Source organism: Phalacrocorax carbo, chromosome 32 (genome assembly GCF_963921805.1).
Source record: "Phalacrocorax carbo chromosome 32, bPhaCar2.1, whole genome shotgun sequence".
NCBI lineage: Eukaryota > Metazoa > Chordata > Aves > Suliformes > Phalacrocoracidae > Phalacrocorax > Phalacrocorax carbo.
The window spans coordinates 142-6,264 of NC_087544.1; positions in this window are offsets into that span (position 1 = coordinate 142).

Below are 6,123 nucleotides of genomic sequence, written 5' to 3' on the forward strand. Positions count from 1 at the left end.
GAGGCGCAGGCAGACACTGGGAGGGCAGGCAGGCACTGGGAGGCGCAGGGAGGCACTGGGAGGGCAGGCAGGGAGTGGGAGGGCAGGCAGGCACTGGGAGGGCAGGCAGGCACTGGGAGGGCAGGCAGGCACTGGGAGGTGCAGGCCGGGACTGGGAGGGCAGGCAGGGACTGGTGGGGCAGGCAGGGACTGGGAGGGCAGGCAGGCACTGGGAGGCACAGGCAGGCACTGGGAGGCGCAGGCAAGCACTGGGAGGCGCAGGCAAGCACTGGGAGGGCAGGCAGGCACTGGGAGGCGCAGGCAGGCACTGGGAGGGCAGGCAGGGCCTGGGAGGGCAGGCAGAGACTGGGAGGGCAGGCAGGCACTGGGAGGGCAGGCAGGGACTGGGAGGCACAGGCAGGGACTGGGAGGGCAGGCAGGCACTGGGAGGGCAGGCAGGGACTGGGAGGGCAGGCAGGCACTGGGAGGGCAGGCAGGGACTGGGAGGGCAGGCAGGGACAGGGAGGCGCAGGCAGGCACTGGGAGGGCAGGCAGGCACTGGGAGGCGCAGGCAGGCACTGGGAGGGCAGGCACTGGGAGGTGCAGGCAGGGACTGGGAGGTGCAGGCAGGCACTGGGAGGGCAGGCAGGCACTGGGAGGCGCAGGCAGGGACTGGGAGGGCAGGCAGGCACTGGGAGGGCAGGCAGGCACTGGGAGGGCAGGCAGGCACTGGGAGGTGCAGGCAGGCACTGGGAGGGCAGGCAGGGACTGGGAGGCGCACGCAGGGACTGGGAGGCGCAGGCAGGCACTGGGAGGGCAGGCACTGGGAGGTGCAGGCAGGGACTGGGAGGTGCAGGCAGGCACTGGGAGGGCAGGCAGGCACTGGGAGGCGCAGGCAGGGACTGGGAGGGCAGGCAGGCACTGGGAGGGCAGGCAGGCACTGGGAGGCGCAGGCAGGCACTGGGAGGGCAGGCAGGCACTGGGAGGGCAGGCAGGGACTGGGAGGGCAGGCAGGCACTGGGAGGGCAGGCAGGCACTGGGAGGGCAGGCAGGCACTGGGAGGCGCAGGCAGGCACTGGGAGGGCAGGCAGGCACTGGGAGGGCAGGCAGGCACTGGGAGGCGCAGGCAGGCACTGGGAGGGCAGGCAGGCACTGGGAGGGCAGGCAGGCACTGGGAGGCACTGGGAGCCCCCCGAGCCGCGGCCGCTCCCCTGCCCTTCCCCCCCCCGCCCTGACCCCGCTGCCAAATTCCTCCGTGTTTACTGGCAGCGCCGGCGGCCGCGCGAGGCCCTGCTGGCGTGGGAGGCCCGGAGCCCCACACCCGCTGCCAGCGCCCGCCGCGGGGCCGCCTGCCGTGGGGGGACGTGGCGGGGGGCAGCCGGGCCCCTCGGAACACTGCCCGCGCTCCTGTGGGGCGGCCCCACATCGCCCCGGTGCAGCCGGGCCATGTTATGGGGCAGCCGGGCCACGTTACGGGGCAGCCGGGCCACGTTATGGGGCAGCCGGGCCACGTTACGGTGCAGCCGGGCCACGTTATGGGGCAGCCGGGCCACGTTATGGGGCAACCGGGCCACGTTATGGGGCAGCCGGGCCACGTTATGGGGCAGCCAGGCCACGTTATGGGGCAGCCGGGCCACGTTATGGGGCAACCGGGCCACGTTATGGGGCAGCCGGGCCACGTTACGGTGCAGCCAGGCCACGTTATGGGGCAGCCGGGCCACGTTACGGGGCAACCGGGCCACGTTATGGGGCAACCGGGCCACGTTATGGGGCAGCCGGGCCACGTTACGGTGCAGCCAGGCCACGTTATGGGGCAGCCGGGCCACGTTATGGGGCAGCCGGGCCACGTTACGGGGCAGCTGGGCCACGTTACGGGGCAGCCGGGCCACGTTATGGGGCAGCCGGGCCACGTTATGGGGCAGCCGGGCCACGTTATGGGGTAGCCGGGCCACGTTACGGTGCAGCCAGGCCACGTTATGGGGCAGCCGGGCCACGTTATGGGGCAGCCGGTGCTGCTTCGGTGCTTCGGTGCTGCTGGTGCTGCCGGGCACCGCCACGGTGCAACCAGGCCCCGCCGAGGCACAACCGGGGGCCGCCGAGGCACAACCGGGGGCTGCCGAGGCACAACCGGGGGCTGCCGAGGCACAACCGGGCACCGCCGAGGCACAACCGGGCCCCGCCGCGGCACAACCGGGGGCCGCCGTGGCACAACCGGGCCCCGCCGCGGCACAACCGGGCCCCGCCGCGGCACAACCGGGCCCCGCCGCGGCACAACCGGGGGCCGCCGTGGCACAACCGGGCCCCGCCGCGGCACAACCGGGCCCCGCCGAGGCACAACCGGGCCCCGCCGCGGCACAACCGGGGGCCGCCGTGGCACAACCGGGGGCCGCCGCGGCACAACCGGGCCCCGCCGCGGCACAACCGGGCCCCGCCGCGGCACAACCGGGGGCTGCCGAGGCACAACCGGGCCCCGCCGTGGCACAACCGGGGGCCGCCGAGGCACAACCGGGCCCCGCCGTGGCACAACCGGGGGCCGCCGAGGCACAACCGGGGGCCGCCGAGGCACAACCGGGGGCCGCCGTGGCACAACCGGGGGCCGCCGAGGCACAACCGGGCCCCGCCGCGGCACAACCGGGGGCTGCCGAGGCACAACCGGGCCCCGCCGTGGCACAACCGGGGGCCGCCGAGGCACAACCGGGGGCCGCCGAGGCACAACCGGGGGCCGCCGTGGCACAACCGGGCCCCACCGTGGCACAACCGGGGGCCGCCGAGGCACAACCGGGGGCCGCCGAGGCACAACCGGGCCCCGCCGTGGCACAACCGGGGGCCGCCGAGGCACAACCGGGCCCCGCCGAGGCACAACCGGGCCCCGCCGCGGCACAACCGGGGGCTGCCGTGGCACAACCGGGCCCCGCCGCGGCACAACCGGGGGCCGCCGCGGCACAACCGGGCCCCGCCGCGGCACAACCGGGCCCCGCCGCGGCACAACCGGGCCCCGCCGCGGCACAACCGGAGGCCGCCGAGGCACAACCGGGCCCCGCCGCGGCACAACTGGGGGCCGCCGAGGCACAACCGGGCCCCGCCGCGGCACAACCGGGGGCCGCCGCGGCACAACCGGGCCCCGCCGCCCTCGTCCCCGGCGGGGCGGGCGCGGGGCCTGGCCGCCGTCCCGGGTCCCCGGTGGGGGCGGCCGCACGTGGCCCTCGAGGAATCCCGGGGTGGGCAGGAATTCGGGGGGGGGGAGGGGGGGCGGGGGGTGGGGGTGGGGTGGTGGGGGGGAGGGGGGAGGGGTCACGGCATCCCGGCCACCCTCCGCTGCCGCCGCCGCCGTCCCGGGTGGGGGTGGGGGGGCCGATCCCGCACCCCGCTTCTTTACACCACCACCCCCCCGACCAGTATGTACTGGGGGCAAACTGGGGAGGGGCTGTGGGGAGCCCCGGGGGGCGCCGAGGGGACCCTGTCCCAGTTGGGGAGCCTCAGTGGGGTGGGGGGAGGGTCTCGGGGGGGCGCAAGGGGTGGGAGGGGCTGGCACTGGGGAGGGGAGGGCACCCGGGACTGGTATATACTGGGCCAAACTGGGGAGGGGCTCAGGAAGCGCCGGGGTGGGGGGGCGGGGCGGGGGGTGGGGGGGGCTTCGAGGGGTCTCAGGGCGTGGCCCCGGGGGGGGAGGGGGGAGGGGGGTGGGGGTGCCTCGGGGGGGTGGGGGAGGGGGGATGGGGGGGTCTGTGCGGGGGTGATTGGGGGGGTGGGGGAGGGAGGATGGGGGGAGGGGGGTGGGGGGTGCCTTGGGGTGGTGGGGGAGGAGGGATGGGGGGGGTCTGTGGGGGGGTGATTTGGGGGGGTGGGGGAGGGGGGATGGGGGGTCTGTGGGGGGGTGATTTGGGGGGGTGGGGGAGGGGGGATGGGGGGTCTGTGGGGGGGTGATTTGGGGGGGTGGGGGAGGGGGGTGGGGGGTCTGTGGGGGGGTGATTTGGGGGGGCTGGTTGGGGGGGTCTGTGTGGGGGGTTACCTCGGGGTGGGGGTAACCCTTGGGGGGGGTACCTCGAATGGGGGGGGCTGGGGGGGGTTGCCTGAGGGAGGGGGTGTATTGGGGTTGATGGGGGGGGACACACACCTGGGGGGGCGGTTTGGGGGGGGCGGTTTGGGGGGCACGGTTTGGGGGGCGCGGTTTGGGGGGGCGGTTTGGGGGGGCAGTTGGGGGGGCGGTTTGGGGGGCGCGGTTTGGGGGGGCGGTTTGGGGGGGCAGTTGGGGGGGCGGTTTGGGGGGCGCGGTTTGGGGGGGCGGTTTGGGGGGGCAGTTGGGGGGGCGGTTTGGGGGGCGCGGTTTGGGGGGGGCAGTTTGGGGGGGGCAGTTGGGGGGGCGGTTTGGGGGGCGCGGTTTGGGGGGGTACCTCGAAGGGGGCCTGGGGGGGGAGGGGGGTTACCTCGGGGGGGGGTATTGGGGTTTATCTGGGGGGGGCGCCGGGGGGGGGGGGAACTGGAGGGGGGGTTACCTCAAAGGAGGGGGTGTTACCCCAAAGGGGGGGGGTCTGACCCGGGAGGGGGGATGGGGGGGCTCGAGGGGGGGTCCCCAAATGCTCCCGCTCTCTGGGGGGCGGTCGGGAACCGGGGGGGGCCGGGCTTGGTCCGGGACCGAGCTTTGGGTAGGGGGTCCCATCCCTGGGGGGGTCCTAATCCCCGGGGGGGGTCCCATCGCAGTTGGGGGGGGTCCCATCCCAGTGTGGGGGGGTCCCATCCCAGTTGGGGGTGGGGTCCGATCTCGGGGGGTGGTTCCGATCCCGGGGTCTCCCATCCCGGGGGTCCTATCCCGGAGGGGGGTCCCATCCCAGTTGGGGGGGGTGTGTCCCATCCCGGGGTGTCCCATCCCATTTGGGGGGGGTCCCATCCCAGTTGGGGGGGGGTGTCCCATCCCGGGGTGTCCCATCCCATTTGGGGGGGGTCCCATCCCAGTTGGGGGGGGTGTCCCATCCCGGGGTGTCCCATCCCATTTGGGGGGGGTCCCATCCCAGTTGGGGGGGGTGTCCCATCCCGGTCGGGGGGGTCCCATCCCGGGGTCTCTCATCCCGGGGGATCCTATCCCGGAGGAGGGTCCCATCCCAGTGGGGGGGTGTCCCATCCCAGTTGGGGGGGGGGTGTCCCATCCCGGTCGGGGGGGGGTCCCATCCCGGTCGGGGTGTCCCATCCCATTTGGGGGGGGTCCCATCCCAGTTGGGGGGGGGGGTGTCCCATCCCGGGGTCCCCATCCCGGGGGGGTCCCATCCCATTTGGGGGTCCTATCCCGGAGGGGGGTCCCATCCCAGTTGGGGGGGGGTCCCATCCCGGGGTGTCCCATCCCGGTCGGGGTGTCCCATCCCATTTGGGGGGGGTCCCATCCCATTTGGGGGGGGGTCCCATCCCAGTTGGGGGGGGTGTCCCATCGCGGTCGGGGGGGGGTGTCCCATCCCGGTCGGGGGGTCCCATCCCAGTGGGGGGGGGGTCCCATCCCAGTTGGGGGGGGGGGTCACCCATCCCGGGGTCCCCCATCCCGGGGGGTCCCATCCCATTTGGGGGTCCTATCCCGGAGGGGGGGTCCCATCCCAGTTGGGGGGGGGGGGGTGTCCCATCCCGGTCGGGGGGGGGGTCCCATCCCGGTCGGGGGGTCCCATCCCATTTGGGGGGTGTCCCATCCCAGTTGGGGGGGGTGTCCCATCCCGGGGTGTCCCATCCCATTTGGGGGGTGTCCCATCCCATTTGGCGGGGGGTCCCATCCCAGTTGGGGGGGGGGTGTCCCATCCCGGGGTCCCCCATCCCGGGGGGGTCCAATCCCATTTGGGGGTCCTATCCCGGAGGGGGGTCCCATCCCAGTTGGGGGGGGGGGGTCCCCCATCCCGGGGGGTCCCATCCCGGGGGGTCCCATCCCGGTCGGGGGGTCCCATCCCAGTGGGGGGGGTCCCATCCCAGTTGGGGGGGGGGGGTCACCCATCCCGGGGTCCCCCATCCCGGGGGGTCCCATCCCATTTGGGGGTCCTATCCCGGAGGGGGGTCCCATCCCAGTTGGGGACGGGGTCCCATCCCGGGGTGTCCCATCCCATTTGAGGGGGGTCCCATCCCATTTGGGGGGGTCCCATCCCGGTCGGGGGGTCCCATCCCAGTGGGGGGGGTCCC